Source organism: Scyliorhinus torazame, chromosome 5 (genome assembly GCF_047496885.1).
Source record: "Scyliorhinus torazame isolate Kashiwa2021f chromosome 5, sScyTor2.1, whole genome shotgun sequence".
Taxonomy (NCBI): domain Eukaryota; kingdom Metazoa; phylum Chordata; class Chondrichthyes; order Carcharhiniformes; family Scyliorhinidae; genus Scyliorhinus; species Scyliorhinus torazame.
In genome coordinates this window covers 176,327,240-176,347,053 of record NC_092711.1, presented here as the reverse complement: position 1 = coordinate 176,347,053, position 19,814 = coordinate 176,327,240, and the positions used below count along the sequence as shown (strand labels likewise).

The following is a 19,814-nucleotide window of genomic DNA, read 5'->3' as shown; positions in this document are numbered from 1 at the left end:
AGCGGTTTCTCCAGCGCGGGGGATTGTGGGAATTATAGCTGCCATTTTCATCCAGAGCCCAGTCTCCAAACTCCTGGGACTGGGATGAAAAGGGGGCAGTGACCCCGGCCCTGACACAAAGCACATGTCGTTCGTCACTGGATTTGATTGTGACGTCTCCCTTAGAAAACAATTTGTTAATCGAGTGGGTAATCCAGCAAGGCTGAACAAGGTCTTTAGGGACTTTTATAGGAAGCTGTACACTTCGGAACCACCCGGGGGGGGGGGGGGGGGGAATGAGCCGATTCCTGGATGGACTAGCCTTCCCAAGAGTGGGGAGGGGGTTGGTGGACGGACTGGGGGCCTTGGTCAGGATCAAAGAGGTATTGGGGGCCTGAAGGTCATGCAGTTGGGTAAAGCCCTGGGGCCGGACGGGTATCCGGTGGAGTTTTACAAATAATTTACCAGGATAGTGGGGCCGGTGCTGGTCAGGGTCTTCAATGAGGCAAGAGACAGAGGGAGTTTACCCCTGACGATGTCGCAGGCCACCATCTCGCTCATTCTGAAACGGGATAAGGACCAGGAGGCCTGTGGGTCATACAGGCTGATCTCTTTGATCAACGTAGATGCCAAGTTACTGGCCAAGATTTTGGCGACCAGAATTGAGGACTGTGTACCGGATGTAATTGTGGAGGACCAACCGGGTTTGTAAAGGAGAGGCAGCTGGTGGCCAACATAAGAAGGCTGCTCAACATGATTATGATGCCCCCAGAGAGAAGGGAGGGAGAGATAGTGGTCGTCATGGATGCTGAAAAGGCTTTTGACCGGGTCGAGTGGGATTATCTGTGGGAGGTACTAGAACGGTTCGGGTTCGGGGCGGGATTCATCGACTGGGTTAGGCTATTGTATCAGGCCCCGGAGGCAAGTGTAAGGATGAACAGGAAGACATCGGACATTGTTAGTCAAGGACAGTATTACGGTGGCAGAAAGGATGTTTGATGAGGACTCGTCTACTGAGGTAGTATGGGCTGAGGTTAGAAACAGGAAAGGAGAGGTCACCCTGTTAGGGGTTTTCTATAGGCCTCTGAAAAGTTCCAGAGATGTAGAGGAAAGGATTGCAAAGATGATTCTGGATAGGAGCAAAAGCAACAGGGTAGTTGTTATGGGGGACTTTAACTTTCCAAATATTGACTGGAAACGCTATAGTTCGAGTACTTTAGATGGGTTCGTTTTTGTCCAATGTGTGCACCAGGGTTCCCTGACACAGTATGTAGACAGCCCAACAAGAGGCGAGGCCATATTGGATTTGGTACTGGGTAATGAACCAGGACAGGCGCTAGATTTGGAGGTAGGTGAGCACTTTGGTGATTGTGGCCACAATTTGATTACGTTTACTTTAGTGATGGAAAGGGATAGGTATATACCGCAGAGCAAGAGTTATATCTGGGGGAAAGGCAATTATGATGCGATGAGGCATGACTTAGGATGCATCGGATGGAGAGGAAAACTGCAGGGGATGGGCACAATGGAAATGTGGAGCACTTGTCAAGAGGAAGAAGGAGGCTTATGTAAAGATGAGACATGAAGGTTCAGTTAGGGCGCTCGAGAGTTACAAGTTAGCTAGGAATGACCAAAAGAGAGAGCTAAGAAGAGCCAGGAGGGGACATGAGAAGTCTTTGGCAGGTAGGATCAAGGATAACCCTAAAGCTTTCTATAGATATGTCAGGAAAAAACGAATGACTAGGGTAAGAGTAGGGCCAGTCAAGGACAGTAGTGGGAAGTTGTGCTTGGAGTCCGAGGAGATAGGAGAGGTGCTAAATGAATATTTTTCATCAGTATTCACACAGGAAAAAGACAATGTTGTCGAGGAGAATACTGAGATTCAGGCTACTAGACTAGAAGGGCTTGAGGTTCATAAGGAGGAGGTGTTCGCAATTCTGGAAAGTTGAAAATAGATAAGTCCCCTGGGCCAGATGGGATTTATCCTAGGATTCTCTGGGAAGCTAGGGAGGAGATTGCTGAGCCTTTGGCTTTGATCTTTAAGTCAACTTTGTCTACAGGAATAGTGCCAGAAGACTGGAGGATAGCAAATGTTGTCCTCTTGTTCAAGAAGGGGAGTAGAGACAACCCCGGTAACTATAGACCAGTGAGCCTTACTTCTGTTGTGGGATAAATCTTGGAAATGTTTATAAGAGATAGGATGTATAATCATCTGGAAAGGAATAATTTGATTAGAGATAGTCAACACGGTTTTGTGAAGGGTAGGTCATGCCTCACAAACCTTATTGAGTTCTTTGAGAAGGTGACCAAACAGGTGGATGAGGGTAAAGCAGTTGATGTGGTGTATCTGGATTTCAGTAAAGCATTTGATAAGGTTCCCCACGGTAGGCTACTGAAGAAAATACGGAGGCATGGGATTCAGGGTGATTTAGTAGTTTGGATCAGAAATTGGCTAGCTGGAAGAAGACAAAGGGTGATGGTTGATGGAAATGTTCAGACTGGAGTCCAGTTACTAGTGGAGTACCACAAGGATCTGTTTTGGGGCCACTGCTGTTTGTCATTTTTATAAATGACCTGGAGGAGGGAGTAGAAGGATGGCTGAGTAAATTTGCAGATGACACTAAAGTCGGTGGAGTTGTGGACAGTGCGGAAGGATGTTACAAGTTACAGAGGGACATAGATAAGCTGCAGCGCTGGGCTGAGAGGTGGCAAATGGAGTTTCATGCAGAAAAGTGTGAGGTGATTCATTTTGGAAGGAATAACAGGAAGACAGAGTACTGGGCTAATGGTAAGATTCTTGGCAGTGTGGATGAGCAGAGAGATCTCGGTGTCCATGTACACAGATCCCTGAAAGTTGCCACCCAGGTTGAGAGGGTTGTTAAGAAGGTGTACGGTATGTTAGCTTTTATTGGTTGAGGGATTGAGTTTTGGAGCCATGAGGTCATGTTGCAGCTGTACAAAATTCTGGTGCGGCCACATTTGGAGTATTGCGTGCAATTCTGGTCGCCGCATTATAGGAAGGATGTGGAAGCATTGGAAAGGGTGCAGAGGAGATTTACCAGAATGTTGCCTGGTATGGAGGAAAGATCTTATGAGGGAAGGCTGAGGGACTTGAGGCTGTTTTCGTTAGAGAGAAGAAGGTTAAGAGATGACTTAATTGAGGCATACAAGATGATCAGAGGATTGGATAGGGTGGACAGTGAGAGCCTTTTTCCTTGGATGGTGATGTCTAGCACGAGGGGTCATAGCTTTAAATTGAGGGGAGATAGATATAGGACAGATGTCAGAGGTAGGTTCTTTACTCAGAGAGTAGTAAGGGCATGGAATGCCCTGCCTGCAACAGTAGTGGACTCGCCAACACTAAGGGCATTCAAATGGTCATTGGATAGACATATGGACGATAAGGGAATAGTGTAGATGGGCTTTAGAGTGGTTTCACAGGTCGGCGCAACATCGAGGGCCGAAGGGCCTGTACTGCGCTGTAATGTTCTATGTTCTACTGTAGACTGCACCATGGGACAAGACAGGGCTGCCCTCTCTCCCCACTGCTGTTTGCGCTGCCATAGAGCCACTGGCAATTGCACTGACAGCTTCTAGCAATTGGAAAGGGCTGGTCCCGGGGGGGGGGGGGGGGGGATCTTCGTCTCATTATACGCGGATGATCTGCTGTTATATGCATCGGACCCAATGGTGGGGATCAATGGTATTATGTCAACCCTGAGGGAATTTGGCCGGTTCTCCGGATACAAACTGAACATGGCAAAGAGCAAATTGTTTGTAATTCAGGCGAGCGTGCAGGAGAGTAGGCTGAAGGGGTTGCCGTTCAGGCTGTTGGGGGAGAGTTTCCGATATTTGGGGATTCAGGTGGCATGGGACTGGGGCAGTTGCATAGGCTCAACCTGTCCCGATTGGTGGAAAGAGTGAGGGAGGAGGTCCGGAGGTGGGATGCGCTCCCACTGTCATTGGCGGGGATGGTGAGGATGATTCTCCCGCGGTTCATTTGTTTTTCAGTGTCTCCCGATCTTTATCCCGCGGTCCTTCTTTAAGAGGCTGAATAAAATTATTCTTGGATTTGTATGGGCAGGGACGTCCCCGCGGGTGAAGAGGGTGATGCTTGAAAGGAACAGAGAAGGGGGGCTGGCGTTGCCGAACTTCAGCAACTATTACTGGGCAGCCAACATAGCGATGATAAGGAAATGGATGGTGGGTGCGGAGTTTGTTTGGGAGCGGATGGAGGCTGCTTCGTGCAGGGGCACTAGCTTAGCAGCCCTGGTCATGGCGCCTCTGCCGCTTTCGCCAGCACAGTACTCCACCAGCCCGATAGTGGTGGCGGCTCTTCGGATCTGGGGCCAGTGGAGGAGGCATGTAGGGGAGGTAAGAGCATCGGTGTGGACCCCAATCTGCGGTAACCACCGATTTGCCCCGGGGACCATGGACAGGGGGGGGTACCGACTGTGGAGGAGGGCGGGGATTGTGAGGATGGGGGATCTGTTCCTGGAAGGGAGCTTTCCGACCATGAGGGCGCTGGAGGAGAAGTTTAGGCGGACGAGAGGGAACGACTTTAGATATTTGAAGGTGAGGGATTTTGTACGCAGACTGGTGCCGTCTTTCCCACGTCTCCCACCGAAGGGGAGGCAGGACAGGGTAATTTCTAGGGGAGAGGTGGAAGAGGGTAGAGTTTCAGACATCTACAAGGAGCTAATGGGAGCTGAGGATACGCAGACCGAGGACCTGAAGTGAAAGTGGGAGGAGGAGCTTGGGGGGCAGCTGGAGGACGGTATTTGGGCAGAAGCCCTGAGCACAGTAAACACGACCGCAACATGCGCCAGGCTCAGCCTGATCCAGTTTAAGGTCGTGCACTAGGCCCACATGACGGTGGCACGGATGAGCAGATTCTTCGGGCTGGAGGACAAGTGTGCTAGATGCGCCAGAGGGCCAGCTAACCATGTACACATGTTCTGGTCGTGCCCTAAACTCAGTGGGTATTGGCAGGGATTCGCAGATGTTATGTCCCGGGTATTGAAAACTGGGGTGGTAATGAGCCTGGAGGTGGTAATCTTTGGGGTTTCAGAGGACCCGGGAGTCCAGGAAGAGAGGGAGGCCGATATTCTGGCCTTTGCTTCCTGGTAGCCCGGCGACGAATACTGTTAGCATGGAGGGATTCAAAGCCCCTGAGGGCTGAGGTATGGCTATCAGACATGGTGAGCTTTCTTGACCTAGAGAAAGTCAAGTTCGCCTTGAGAGGTTCGCTACTAGGGTTCGCCCAAATGTGGCAGCCATTTATTGACTTCTTCGCAGAGGAATAAGCGTCAGCAGGGGGGGGGGGGGTAGAGTAGAGTAGGGGGATATTGAGGCAGGTCTGTGCATGAACAGAGCTGTGGTTTGCAATTGGTTTAATGTGTAATTTGTGTCTTGACTTCTTTTTTTGTTTGTACTGTACAATGTCAATTTTCATATATGCCTAAAATACCTCAATAAAATTGTTTGTTAAAAAAAAAAATTGGTGTGAGTGACATTGTGGCGAAGCAAGTGATGACCGAGTGAATCTTTTCCCAGTCGGAGAGGTGAACGGGCGCTCCCCAGTGTGGCCTCGCTCGTGTTTCATCAGGTTGGATGAGGTTCTAAACCTGTTTGTGCAGTGAGAGCAGCTGAAAGGTCTCTCCTCAGAGTGAACACGCTGGTGGGACATCAGTAGCTGGGAGCTTTTGAAATCCCTCCTTCAGTCAGAGCATTTAAAGCGCCTGCTCTTGGTGTGAGTGACATTGTGTTTCAGCAGGCTGGATAATTCAGTGAATCCCATATCACACACTGTGCAGATGAACGGCTTCTCCCCGGTGTCATGTGAGAGTACTTTGAAGACATGGATGTTTAAGCAATGTACCTTTAAGAAAACAGTGATGTCAGAGAGTGGGTGGGGCTGAGGTCAGGTCAGCCATTTTGCAGGATTTTAATTTCAGTTTTGAAAAGAGCTGTGTGTGTGTCTGTGCTTTGCAGTGAGCTGGATCTCTGCAATGAAAGACTATCTCTGGATCATTTGGGTGATTTAAACTTATGATAGTGAAGCCTTTAACCTGATGTGATTTTGTTTAAAGGTGTTAAGTCACTTGGAAGTTAAGTCTCTTGGAATTTGAAGGAACATTTTAAGGAATTATTTACTGTTGCAATATTTTCTGAGTTATCTTTGAAGTAAGGGGTGTTAAGAGATCCAATGTTTATTGAAGATGTTAAGTTGAGTTCATGGAATAAACAGTGTTTTGTGTTTAAAAACCCACGTGTCCATAATTGTAATCCCACACCCAGGGAAAAAGCCGTGTGCTAGGAAAAGCAACAAATCCATTAAAGGGAGAGGTTGGTTGAACTCCATGATACATTTTGGGGTTCTGAAAACGCCTCGCCCTTAACAATTGGGGGCTTGAGGGGGATAAAAGTCTAACTATTGGATTGGCTTTTGTGAACTTAAAGACAGTGAAGGATTGTTCTATTTCCGGTGTGGTATTTTAGTTTAAGTGGGGAGTGTGTTGTGAACAATGGCTCTTTCAGAGGCTCAGAAGTTTTTGGGGGTGGAGAATGTCACACGTAGTACTTTACGGACAGAAACGAAAAGCAGACTGTTAGATTTGGCAAGAACATTGCAGTTAACATTACCTGACAAAATGCGAAAAGATGAGGTAATTATGGCGGTGGTTAAGCATTTAAAGTTGCCTGAGATAGAGTTTGACTCATTGGAAATGGCAAAAATTCAGTTGCAAATTAAACAAATGGAACATCAGAAAGAATTAAAGCGGCTGGAATACGAGAGTGAGAGAGAGGAAAAAGAAAGAGAAAGAGAGAGAGAGGAAAATGAAAAGGAGAGAGAAGAAAGGAGAAAAGAAAGAATAGCCCTAGCAGAACAAAGAGAAAGGGAGATACAGATCAGGGAAAAAGATAAAGAGAGGGAGTTTGAACTTCAGAAAATGGCCATGAAACATGACAATCAGTTAAAATTGGCAGACGTAAAGGGAAACGTACAGTTGGATGATAATGATGAAGATAGTGAGAAAGAGCATCATAGTCGAAGGCTTGGTGGGAATCTATTTAAATATGTCCAAGCATTGCCAAGGTTTGACAAGAAGGAAGTGGAAGCCTTTTTTATTTCATTTGAGAAGGTAGCTAACCAAAGAGGGATAGGGGACCTACCGCTGAGGAGGGCGGAGGGGAGCTTTCGGTATCTGGGGATCCAGATAGCCAGGAGTTGGGGGACTCTACATAAACTGAATCTGATGAGGTTGGTGGAGCAAATGGAGGAGGATTTCAAAAGATGGGACATGTTACCGCTCTCGCTGGCGGGTAGAGTGCAGTCGGTCAAAATGGTGGTCCTTCCGAGGTTTCTGTTTGTGTTTCAGTGCCTTCCCATCGTGATCACTAAGGCCTTTTTTAAGAGAGTAGGCAGGAGTATTATGGGGTTTGTGCGGGCGAATAAGACCCCGAGAGTAAGGAGAGGGTTCCTGGAACGCAGTAGTGACCGAGGAGGGTTGGCGCTGCCAAATCTGGGGAGCTACTACTGGGCAGCAAATGTGGTGATGATCCGCAAGTGGGTTATGGAGGGAGAGGGGGCGGCATGGAAGAGGATGGAGATGGCGTCCTGTAAAGAAACGAGCCTGGGGGCGTTGGTGACGGCACCGCTGCCGCTGTCGCCGACAAAGTATACCACGAGCCCGGTGGTGGCGGCAACGCTAAGGATCTGGGGCCAGTGGAGACGGTACCGGGGTGCAATGGGAGCATTGGTGTGGTCCCCGATCAGGGGTAACCACCGGTTTGTCCCGGGGAAGATGGACGGGGGGTTCCAGAGCTGGCATCGGGCGGGGATTGGAAGAATGTGGGACCTGTTCATCGACAGGACGTTTGCGAGCCTAGGGGCACTGAGGAGAAGTTCGAGTTACCCCCGGGAAATGCCTTTAGATATATGCAGGTGAGGGCTTTTGTGAGGCGACAGGGGAGGGAATTCCCATTGCTCACGGCACAAGAAGTTCAAGATAGGGTGATCTCGGGTGTATGGGCCGGGGAGGGCAAGGTGTCGGAAATACACCAGGAGTTGAAAGAAGAGGGGGAAGCACTGGTAGAAGAGTTGAAGGGTAAATGGGAAGAGGAGCTGGGGGAGGAGATCGAGGAAGGTCTGTGGGCTGATGCCCTAGGTAGGGTTAATTCCTCCTCCTTGTGTGCCAGGCTCAGCCTGATACAATTTAAGGTGGTCCACAGAGCGCACTTGATGGGGGCGAGGTTGAGTAGCTTCTTTGGGGTAGAGGACAGAGGTGGAAGGTGCTCAGGGAGCCCGGTGAACCATGTCCATGTGTTTTGGTCATGCCCGGCACTGGAGGGGTTCTGGAGAGGAGTGGCGGGAGCAATATCTCAGGTGGTGAAAGTCCGGGTCAAGCCAAGCTGGGGGCTAGCAATATTTGGAGTAGTGGACGAACCGGGAGTGCAGGAGGTGAAAGAGGCCGGCATTCTGGCCTTTGCCTCCCTAGTAGCCCGGCGAAGGATCTTGTTAATGTGGAAGGAGGTGAAGCCCCCAGCCTGGAGGCCTGGATAAATGATATGGCTGGGTTCATAAAGTTGGAGAGGATTAAGTTCGCCTTGAGAGGGTCTGCGCAGCGGTTCTACAGGCGGTGGCAACCGTTCCTAGACTATCTCGGAAGGTCGGTCAGCAGCAGCAGCAACCTTGGGAGGGGGGGGCGTGGAGGGGACGTCCTGGGAGGTGGGGAGGGGGGGGAAGGGGGGACTGCCTGAGAGGGTGGATGAGCAAGAGATAACATGAAGGGTTGGGGAAACTGGCACGTACGGGTGAGGGCCAGTGTACAAAGCTGTGTAAATATATCATTTTGCCATGTATATATCTTGCTCTGCGCGATTTCTTGTTTTTTTTTGTTACGGGGGGGGGGCGGGGGGGGGAGGGGGGGTTTATTGTTTGTAAGGGAGAAAAATTGTGTTAAAGAACTTTAATAAATATATTGGAAAAAAAAAGAGAAGGTAGCTAAACAAATGAAATGGCCACAGGACCTGTGGGTGTTACTGATTCAAACAAAGGTGGTGGGTAGAGCTAGTGAAGTGTTTGCATCATTACCAGAGGAGGTATCTAGAACATATGAGGAGGTGAAGAAATCCATCTTAAGTGCATATGAGCTAGTGCCTGAAGCCTACAGACAAAGGTTTAGAAATTTAAGGAAAGAATTTGGTCAAACATACATGGAGTTTGAAAGGATCAAACAGAGTAATTTTGATAGGTGGATAAGGGCTTTGAAAATAGACCAAACGTATGAAGCTCTCAGAGAAATTATACTTTTGGAGGAGTTTAAAAATTCAATTCCTGATGTAGTGAGAACTCATGTGGGAGAACAGAGGGTTAAAACTGCGAGATTAGCAGCGGAAATGGCAGATGATTATGAATTAGTTTATAAATCAAAGACTGGTTTCCGACATCAGTTTCAGACGGTGAGGGATAGAAACTGGGGACATGAGAAATACTCAAGTGGTAAAGGTAAAGGTGATCTGATGGGAGACAATAAAGAGAGTGTACCTCAGATTTAAAAAGAAATCCAGGAGGGTGGAAAAGAAAGAAAAAGTTTCAAATGTTTTCACTGTGTTAAACAAGGCCATGTAAAGTCACAGTGTTGGTGGTTGAAGAAAAGCACTGGGAAGGCTGATGTGGTAAAACAGGATAAGACAGTGGGGTTTGTTAGAGTGGTAAAGGGAAACGAAAGAGGTGCAAACGATTGTACAGCCTGTTCAAGAAGTAATTTTAAGAAGGTGCCAGATGTATTTAAAGAATTTACTTGTGTGGGTAAAGTTTACTCATGTGTATCAGGAGGAGCAGGTAAAGAAGTCACAATTTTAAGAAATACAGGGGCTAGTCAATCTTTAATGGTAAGAGATGAGGAATTATGTAGTTTGGGAAGAATGTTGCCAGAAAAGGTGGTGATATGTGGAATTCAGGGTGAGAGGAGTAGCGTTCCATTATATAAGGTAAGGTTGGAAAGTCCAGTGAAGAGTGGTGAAGTGGTAGTAGGAGTAATAGATAAACTATCTTGTCCAGGAATAGTTTATCTTGGATAATGATATAGCTGGATCGCAGGTAGGAGTGATGCCTACTGTGGTTGATAAGCCAGTGAAAAATCAGACAACTGAACTGTTTAAGCACGAATATCCTGGGATTTTTCCTGATTGTGTGGTAACAAGGTCGCAAAGTCACAGGTTAAGACAAGAGGAGTGAAGATGAAGTTGAAATGCAATTATCAAAACGATTTTTGATCAGATGGTTGAAAAAAAACAAGAACAGGTGGAGGATGAGGCGGATATTTTTAGTTCAGGAAAATTGGCCGAGTTACAACAGAAAGACATAGAAATAAAACGGATATATCAGGAGGCATATACGGAAGGGGAATCTGAGGGTATATCAGAGTGTTATTACCGTAAAAATGATGTCTTGATGAGAAAATGGAGACCTGTACATATGCAGGCGGATGCAAAGTGGGCAGAAGTTCATCAAGTGGTATTGCCAGTAGGGTGTAGAAAGGAGGTGTTGCGAGTTGCACATGAGGTACCAGTGGGCGGTCATTTGGGAATAAGGAAAACTCAAGCTAAAATCCAGAAACATTTTTATTGGCCTGGACTACATAAAGGTGTAGTTAAATTTTGTCAATCATGTCACACATGTCAAGTGATAGGGAAACCTCAAACAGTGATAAAACCTGTGCCCTTAATACCCATTCCAGCATTTGAGGAACCTTTTACAAGGGTCCTAATCGATTGTGTAGGACCGCTTCCTGAAACAAAAAGTGGGAATCAATATCTTTTGACTGTAATGGATGTGTCTAATAGGTTTCCAGAGGCCATTCCAGTACGTAATATTACAGTGAAAAGGATTGTGGAGGAGTTACTTCAATTCTTTACCAGATATGGACTACCCACAGAAATTCAATCGGATCAAGGAACGAATTTTACTTCAAAGTTATTCAAAGAAGTTATGGATAGCTTAGGAATAAAACAATTTAAATCAACTGCGTACCATCCAGAATCGCAGGGAGCATTAGAAAGGTGGCATCAGACATTAAAGACAATGTTGAGGGCATATTGTCAAGATTATCCAGAGGATTTGGATAAAGGAATCCCATTCGTATTGTTTGCAATTAGGGATGCACCTAATGAATCTACCAAATGTAGTCCTTTTGAACTAATTTTTGGTCATGAGGTAAGAGGACCACTTAAATTGATTAAGGAAAAATTGGTGGGTGAGAAATCGGAAATTACACTATTGGGTTATGTGTCAAATTTTAGGGAACGATTAAATAGAGCAGGTGAATTGGCTAGACAACATTTGAAAGTTGCACAAAATGTGATGAAACAGGTAGCGGACAAGAAATCCAAAGTTCGTAGTTTTGCCAATGGGGATAAAGTTTTAGTGTTGTTACCAGTGGTAGGGGAGCCTTTAAAAGCTAGGTTTTGTGGACTGTATCAGATTGAAAGGAAATTAAGTGAGGTGAATTATGTGGTAAAAACACCAGATAGAAGGAAGACTCACCGAGTGTGTCATGTGAATATGCTTAAAAGGTACTTTGAAAGGGAAGGAGAGAAGAAGGAGGTTTTAATGATTCTAACTCAAAGTGACAAACCAAATCCAGATGACTGTGAATTTGACATACCTGAAATTATATTGGAAAATGAGGATGTTCTTAAAAATTGGGATGAATTGTTAAGTTACCTTCCAGAGGAAAAACAAACTGACCTGAAAGAGTTATTGATATCACATGGGCAAGTTTGTAGAGATAAATTGGGAAGTACTAAAATGGCTATACATAATGTAGATGTGGGAAATGCTGTTCCTATCAAACAACATCCATATAGACTTAATCCTTTAAAATTGGCACAGGTTAACAGAGAGATTGAGAGTATGCTGAAGAATGGCATAATTGAAGTGGGTTGCAGCCATAGTGATGGTACCAAACCAGAAGGTACCCAATAGTTGTGTGTGGACTATAGAAAGATGAATGCAGTTACAAGAACGGACTCTTATCCTATCCCACGTTTGAAGGATTGCATTGAGAAAGTGGGACAATCTGCTTTTATTTCCAACTTCCAGACATTGAAAGAACATTTAAAACATCGTATGGAGTTCTTCGTTCGACTTCAGGAGGCGGGTTTGGTGATGAACCTAGCCGAAAGTGAATTTGGAGAAGCCCGAATCATTTTCCTTGCGGAGTTTCCGATACCCTCAAGACGGAGGGAAATAATGCGATTTCCTAGCATGAGTGGATTTGATTGAACAGCTGTGCAAAAGTTTTGTGGCGTGAATACTCCACTGATGTAATTGCTGAAGAAACGTAAAAAATTTCAATGGACAGCGGACTTTCAACAGGCATTTGACTGCCTGAAAGCTGTGATCACCAATGTTCCTGTATTGGAGAATTGCAAGAGACTCTGTGGTCAGATTGAACTAAAGTATCTGATTCTGAAGGGAAATGCCAAGGAGTAGAGGAATGGATGGATCGTGCAGAGACTTAGTTCAAAGAGACTGTCAATCGAGAAGGTTTTCGGTTGGAGGAAGAAGAACAAAGAAAAATGGACGATATTATTACACCTGTCTGAGTGTGTTGTTTTCTTTAAATGAAAATGTATATTTACTGTGTACATTTCTTAGTGGGATGGTGCAAAAGTGAAAAATGAAACCATCTTGAAGTTGATGGGGGTTTTTTTTCTTGGGGAGAGGTGTCATGTGAGAGTACTTTTAAGACATGGATGTTTAAGCAATGTACCTTTAAGAAAACAGTGATGTCAGAGAGTGGGTGGGGCTGAGGTCAGGTCAGCCATTTTGCAGTTTAGTTTTGCAGGTTTTTAGTTTCAGTTTTGAAAAGAGTTGGGTGTGTGTCTGTGTTTTGCAGTGAGCTGGATCTCTGCAATGAAAGACTATCTCTGGATCATTTGGGTGATTTAAACTTATGATAGTGAAGCCTTTAACCTGATGTGATTTTGTTTAAAGGTGTTAAGTCTCTTGGAAGTTTGAAGGAACATTTTAAGGAATTATTTACTGTTGCAATATTTTCTGAGTTATCTTAGAAGTAAGGGGTGTTAAGAGGTCCAATGTTTATTTAAGATGTTAAGTTGAGTTCATGGAATAAACAGTGTTTTGTGTTTAAAAACCCACATGTCCATAATTGTAATCCCACACCGAGGGAAAAAGCCGTGTGCTAGGAAAAGCAACAAATCCTTTAAAGGAAGAGGTTGGTTGAACTCCATGATACATTTTGGGGTTCTGAAAACACCTCGCCCATAACACCGGTGTGAACTCGCTGATGGTTCTGCAGGTGGGGTAACCGAGTGAATCCCTTATCACGCACAGTGCAGATCAATGGCCTCTCCCCGGTGTGAACTCTCCGGTGTCTCTGCAGGTGGGCTAACTGAATGAATCCCTTCCCACAGTCAGAGCAGGTGAACGGCCTCTCTCCAGTGTGAACTCGTTCGTGTCTCCGCAGGTTGACAATGTCAGTGAATCCCTTTTCACACTGAAAGCAGGTGAAAGACCTCTCCCCAGCGTGAATTCGTTCATGTTTCCGCAGGTTGCCAATGTCAGTGAATCCCTTTTCACACTGAGAGCAGGTGAAAGGCCTCTCTCCAGTGTGAACTCTCTGGTGTCTCTGCAGGCTGGATAACTGAGTAAATCCCTTCCCACAGTCAGAGCCGGTGAATGGCCTCTCCCCAGTGTGAACCCGTTCGTGTCTCCGCAGGTTGCCAATGTCACTGAATCCCTTTTCACACTGAGAGCAGGTGCAAGGCCTCTCTCCAGTGTGACTGCGTTGATGCCTTGCCAGCTCACACAGGGCTGTGAATCCCATCCCACAATCCTCACATTTCCATGGTTTCTCCATGGTCCGGGTTATTTTGCGTCTCATCGCGTTGGACGATCAGTTGAAGCCTCGTCTACACACAGAACACCTATACAGTCTCTCCCTGCTGTGAATGATGGAGTATTTTTTCAGGCTGTGTCACTGGTTAAAGCTCTTTCCACAGTCAGTGCTCTGTAACAGTCTCACACGGGTGTGTGTGTCTGTCTCAGTGCTTTTCCAGACACACTGATGTTTAAAATCTCTTGAAGCAGACAGATGATACAAACATTTTTCCTTCTAGATTCAAAGGCCAATGATCTCCGGTTCCCAAGAATTGAGTGACTCAGTCAGTTCTTGACGAGATATTTAGTTTGAGATATCGGCCTCAAACCCCTCTCGTTCGAACTTCCTGTAAACAGATTTTACAATAGTAATCATTGTCAGTACAGGATAGAAACTCAGAACAGACAATTCTAGTTTCTATCGAACATTTTTTCCTCTCTCTTTCCCTGAAATGCTCTAAATCTCAATCCTACACACTCTCCCCCCATTCTCACTCTGCTGTATCTAATATTCACCCTCCCAATTCTCCTGAAGGTGCTGATTCAGGCTGATTGACAATTCCAAGCTCACTGCTTCCTGTCCTGGACACAGAGACCTGAAAATCTTCATGCAGGCTGCCAGACAGGTATATGTCTATATTACTGGATGAAAAATGTGTGTAATATACAGACTGTATTCACTTACTTTCCCTCACAATGTTCCTGAAGGTGCTGATCAACAAATCTAAACTCACTAAAACCTGTACAAGAGTAGAGAATCTCCATAGAAGTACATTTACTGATTAGAGATAGGGAATTCTGAGGAAGAATTTTATTTAGTCATGGAGTGGTCATGACAGGGAACTCACTGCCCACAAGGGTTGTGGAAGTCCAGATGTATAATCTAAAATAAAATAGGATGGTCACTTGAAGAAAATAAGCTTGCAGGGGAACAGGGATATCGAGCAGGAATGGGATTGAGTGGATTGCTGTCCAGAGAGTCAGCATTGACTTGAGTTGCCAAATGGATTCCGTCAGTGCTGCAATGACTGTATGATTGGAAATATATTATGTGGGTACAGTACTATATTACAAAACTAGAAATAATAATAAATGTATTTTATTACAGAACCATCAAGAATATATATAATACATACCATATAACAACACTAGACATATCTCTGTCCGATATTAAATTTTTTAAAATTAATTTGCGGGATGTGCACAATGCTGGTTAGGCCAGCATCCCGTACCAGCCTCCCCGAACAGGCGCCGGAATGTGGTGACTTGGGGCTTTTCACAGTAACTTCATTTGAAGCCTACTTGTGACAATAAGCAATTTTCATTTCATCTCATTTGTTCCCCATCCCTCGTTGGCCTTGCGAAGTAGTGTCGAGTTGCCTTCTTGAACTGCTGCAGTCCTTGAGGTGTAGGTACATCCCCTGTGCTGTTTTTTTTTTCATTTGTCTTTTATAAATTTTGAGTACCCAATTCATTTTTTACAATTAAGGGGCAATTTAGTGTGGCCAAACCACCTACTCTGCACATCTTTGAGTTGTGGGAGAATGTGCAAACTCCACAAGACAGTGACCCAGAGCCGGGATTGAGTCTGGGACCTCGGTGCCGTGAGGCAGCAGCGCTAACCACTGCTCCACCATGCTGCCCTACATCCCCTGTGCTGTTACAGAAGGAATTCCAGGATGTTGCCTCAGGGACAGTGAAGGAATGACAATATATTTCCAAGACAAGGTGGTGAGTAACTTGGAGGAGAACCTCCAGGTGGTGGGGTTCCCAGGTATCTGCTGCTCTTGTCCTTCTAGATGGTAGTGGTTGTGGGTTTGGAAGGTGCTGTCTGAGGAACCTTTATGAGTTAATGCAGTGTATCTTGTAGATGGTATACATAGCTGCTATTGTTTGTCGGCGGCGGAAGGTTTGAATGTTTTTGGAAGGCGACGCATCAATCAGGCTGCTTTGTCCTGGATAGTGCCGAGCTTCTTGCGTGTTGTTGGAGCTGCACACATCCAGCAAAGTGGAGCGTATTCCATTACACTCCTGACTTGTGCTTGTAGATGTCTGGTGGGCAGGCTTTGGGGCATCAGGAGGCATGTTACTCGCCGTAGGATTCCCAGCCCTTGATCTGCCCTGGTAGATACAGTATTAATATGGCTAGTCCAGTTCAGTTTCTGATCAATGGTAACCCCCAGGACGTTGGTTGTGCGGGTTTCAGTGATGGGAATGCTACTGAATGTCAAGAGGTGCTGGTTAGATCCTCTCTTGTCGGAGATGGTCATTGCCTGGCACTTGTGTGGTGCGAATGTAACTTGCCACTTATCAGCCCAAGTCTGGATATTATCCAGGTCTTACTGAATTTGGACATGGACTGCTTCATTATCTGAGGAGTTGAGAATGGTGCCGAACATTGTGCAGTCATCCGCAAACATCATCACTTCTCACCTTATGATGGAAGGGAGATTATTGATGAAGCAGCTGAAGATGGTTGGGCCTAGGATACTGCCCTGAGGAACTCCTGCAGTGATGTCCTGGAGTGGAGATCATTGACCCCCAATCACCACAACCATCTTCCTTTGTGCCAGGTATGACTCAAACCAGTGGAGAATTAGCCCCTGATTCCCATTGACTCCAGTTTAGCTGGGGCTCCTTGATGCCATACTCGGTCAAATGCTGCATTGATGTCAAAGGGAGTCACCCTCACCTCACTTCTGGCATTTAGCTCTTTCGTCCAAGTTTGAACCAAGGCTGTAATGAGGTCAGGAGCTGAGTGACCCTGGTGGAACCCAAACTGAGCGTCCAGGAGCAGGTTATTGCAGAATAAGTGCCACTTAATAGGACCTTTGATGACTCCTTCCATCACTTTGCTGATGATGGAGAGTATTCCAATAGGGAAGTAATTGGCTGGGTTGGATTTGGCCTGTTTACTGACCTCTTAAATGTCAGCCATCTCCTGGAGAAACCAGCCCTTTAATTATGAACATTAGGAAAGAGACCATCCTTTTAGCCAGACAAATAAATGTGTCAAGCTGAGGGAGCAAAGGATGTCAATGTCTTTAAGAGAGAGAGAGAGAGAGACCTGGGCCAAGCTTTGCAGAGTCTGCACCCTCCCTGGATTCACTTCCTTTCCCTTCAGTTGCTGCAAGTGACCAATTGAAGGTCAGAATGAGAAAAGAAATGGAAAGGGGGAGAAAATGAAGTGTTTTCCTCACATATGTTGGAGACAGGGAGAAGTTTTAGTCTGTGTGCAGCTCAAACTCACTCAGGGTTGGAGGAACAACAGCTTTGCTCGGCAGAAACCTCCATGTCCAGCTTCCGCATTGACAATGGGGGAGCTCTGATTGGCGGAGGAGCAGGGTCCTTCCGGTCTTCCAATCTTCCCATTGGTCACGACTCAGCAGTAAGTTCAGCGGAGGTGAGCTCCCTCTGCACATGCGCAGAGTCCCCTCTCCCTGAGACATGCGCAGTCCCGGGTCGGGGGAGAGGGAATCATCGTTCGCTGGAACTGTCAGCCGGTTGCATGGAACCCTTGTCTCGAGGATGCGCAGGGGAGGGGAAAAATGGACCGGGGCGGGGCTCCCGTATCCGCGCGCGGGGCGAGTGCACTCAAATGCGGAACGGATTTATTCCTATTGGCTGATTTAGAGGACGAGCATCTTTGTGATGTCACAATGTGGCGGTTGGACAATGAGTTCCAGACTAAAACTTCCTCCTCTGGGCAACATCTGGGAGCAAATCAATGTCTCCCCTTTCATAAAGTCATGAGATATAGGAGCAGAATTAGGCCATTTGGCCCATCGAGTCTGCTCTGCCATTTGATCATCGCTTATCTCATCCTGGCCTTATCTGTACCGTCCTGAGAGTTCTCCATAACCCTTCAACCCGATTAAAAATCTGTCGAACTCCTCCCTAAATGTGCTCACTGTCCCAGCTCCACCACACTCTGGGGTAGTGAATTCCACAGATTCTCAGCCCTTTGAAGAAGCAGTTTCTCCTCAACTCTGTTTTGAATTTGCTCCCTCTTATCCGAAGACTATTACCTCTCGTTCTCGAATGCCCCACAAGAGGCAGCAGCCGCTCCAAGTCTACTTTATCTTTCCATTCATTTTCTCATTCTGAGAGGACATTGGTGACTTGCAGCAACTGAAGAGAAAGGAAGTGAATCTTGTCTGTATGTTGCACACATTTTGAGTTCAGTATTCTAGACATATTTCTGTCTTGCAGCCTGCATGAAGATTTTCAGACCTCTGTCCAGGACGGGAAGCAGTGAGCATGGATCTGTCAGTCAGACTGAATCAGCACCTTTAGAGAATTGGGAGGTTGAATATTACATACAGCAGAGTGAGAATGGAGGGAGAGTGTGTTGGATGGCGAATTACAGCTTTTGAGGAATGAGAGAGAAAGAATGTTTCATAGGAACTAGAATTGTCTGTTCTTAATTTCCATTTGTTTTACAGGATATTAGATGATGATTTACCGAAAAAAAGACTTCAGGATTTGGAAGAGTCACTTGGTTATGGGCAGCATGGTGGTATGGTGCTTAGCACTGTTGCTTCACAGCTCCAGGGTGCCGATTCCCGGCTTGGGTCGCTGTGTGGAGTCTGCACGTTTTCCTCGTGTCTGCGTGGATTTCCTCCGGGTGCTCCGGTTTCCTCCCACAAGAACCGAAAGGCTGTTAGGTAATTTGGACATTCTGAATTCTCCCTCAGTGTACCCAAACAGGGGCCGGAATGTGGTGACGAGGGGCTTTTCATGGTAATTTCATTGCAGTGTTAATGTAAGCCTATTTATGACAATAAAAATTATTATTATTTATGAGGACCTGAATATCATCAGGAGAACCATCACTGCAAAATACACTTCTGGGGTTAAGGATTGCCAGTCAGGCAAAGGAACAGAATGGAAGTAAACACAGGAACGAAGAGTCACATTGGGCTGGTTCCAGGAGAATTGAGTGACAACTTCAGCGACAAAACCATGGAGTGTGATTTTTGATTGTGATAAAAGTGAAAGGGCAACGTTCTATTTATAGTTTAAGGGATACGTTCCCTATAAAAATAGTGTTTAGCTTTTGTTGCTTCTAGTTTGTATGTTGCAGTAAAAGTCAAAGTTTTTGTCTTATGATTCTTTAGTTTGTTCACTGGGTTTAGAATTTATCTTTTGAAGTTACTGATCTTTTCAGAGATCTTACACAGTTGGTCTTGAGTCACAAGTTTCAACTTCCCATTTAAGCCTCTGGCAACTTGTTGTCTCTCTGTTGCTCATGTCAATGACAGCCCAGTAACAGAGCTGAGGGCTGGAGATGCTGTGACCCCTTGTCGGAGCTGGAATCAGGAGAAAGAAGAACCATAGTTTCTGATTGAGCTTTGTGTGAGCTGTCTGACCATGATGATATATACAATAGCTAACCAGGTAATATGCTGTGATGAGGGTTTATAAACAGACTCTGGGTCGACAAGTTAACTGAAGCTGTGGGTTTGTCAGCTGTACAGTGGAACCAGGCGTCCATCAGCCACAGAGACCTGTAATATTGGACACTGGGTTTAACCCTGTTCTGTATTAATCAGACCTATCTGATACTGGGTTATTGTGATATAGTTAATCTGACCCTAAAGTCATTCAATTCCAAAAGTGAATAACATTGATTCAAGTACAGTGATTACTCTGTTAATCTGTGAATAAAGTGGTGTCAGTTCATGCATATCGGTGTCTGAACTCAATTTCATTTCTTATTTTTGTTACTGACTAGGGTCTCTCCCATTCTCTCTCTCTCCTCTCCCCTCTCCGTTCTCTCTCCTGCCTCTCTCAGTCTCTGGCGCTCCTCTCGCTGATGCCTCTCTCTCCCTCTGCTGCCTCTCTTGCCCTCTGTCTCTCTGTTCTCTCTCTCTCCTGTCTCAGTCTCTGGTGCTCCTCTCTTCTCTTTGGTGCCTCTCTC

At 45.9% G+C, this 19,814-nt stretch overlaps 1 protein-coding gene and 1 long non-coding RNA gene across 2 annotated transcripts in view; both read left to right on the top strand.

The window, feature by feature from the left end:
- LOC140418059 (uncharacterized) overlaps nt 1–19,814 on the top strand; it is a 201,338-nt gene that overhangs the window by 20,363 nt on the left and 161,161 nt on the right. The window lies entirely within an intron of this gene.
- On the top strand, nt 17,422–19,580 carry LOC140422463 (uncharacterized). Its single transcript, XR_011947479.1, has 2 exons — nt 17,422–18,198; nt 18,337–19,580. It is a non-coding gene; the product is annotated as an uncharacterized lncRNA (long non-coding RNA).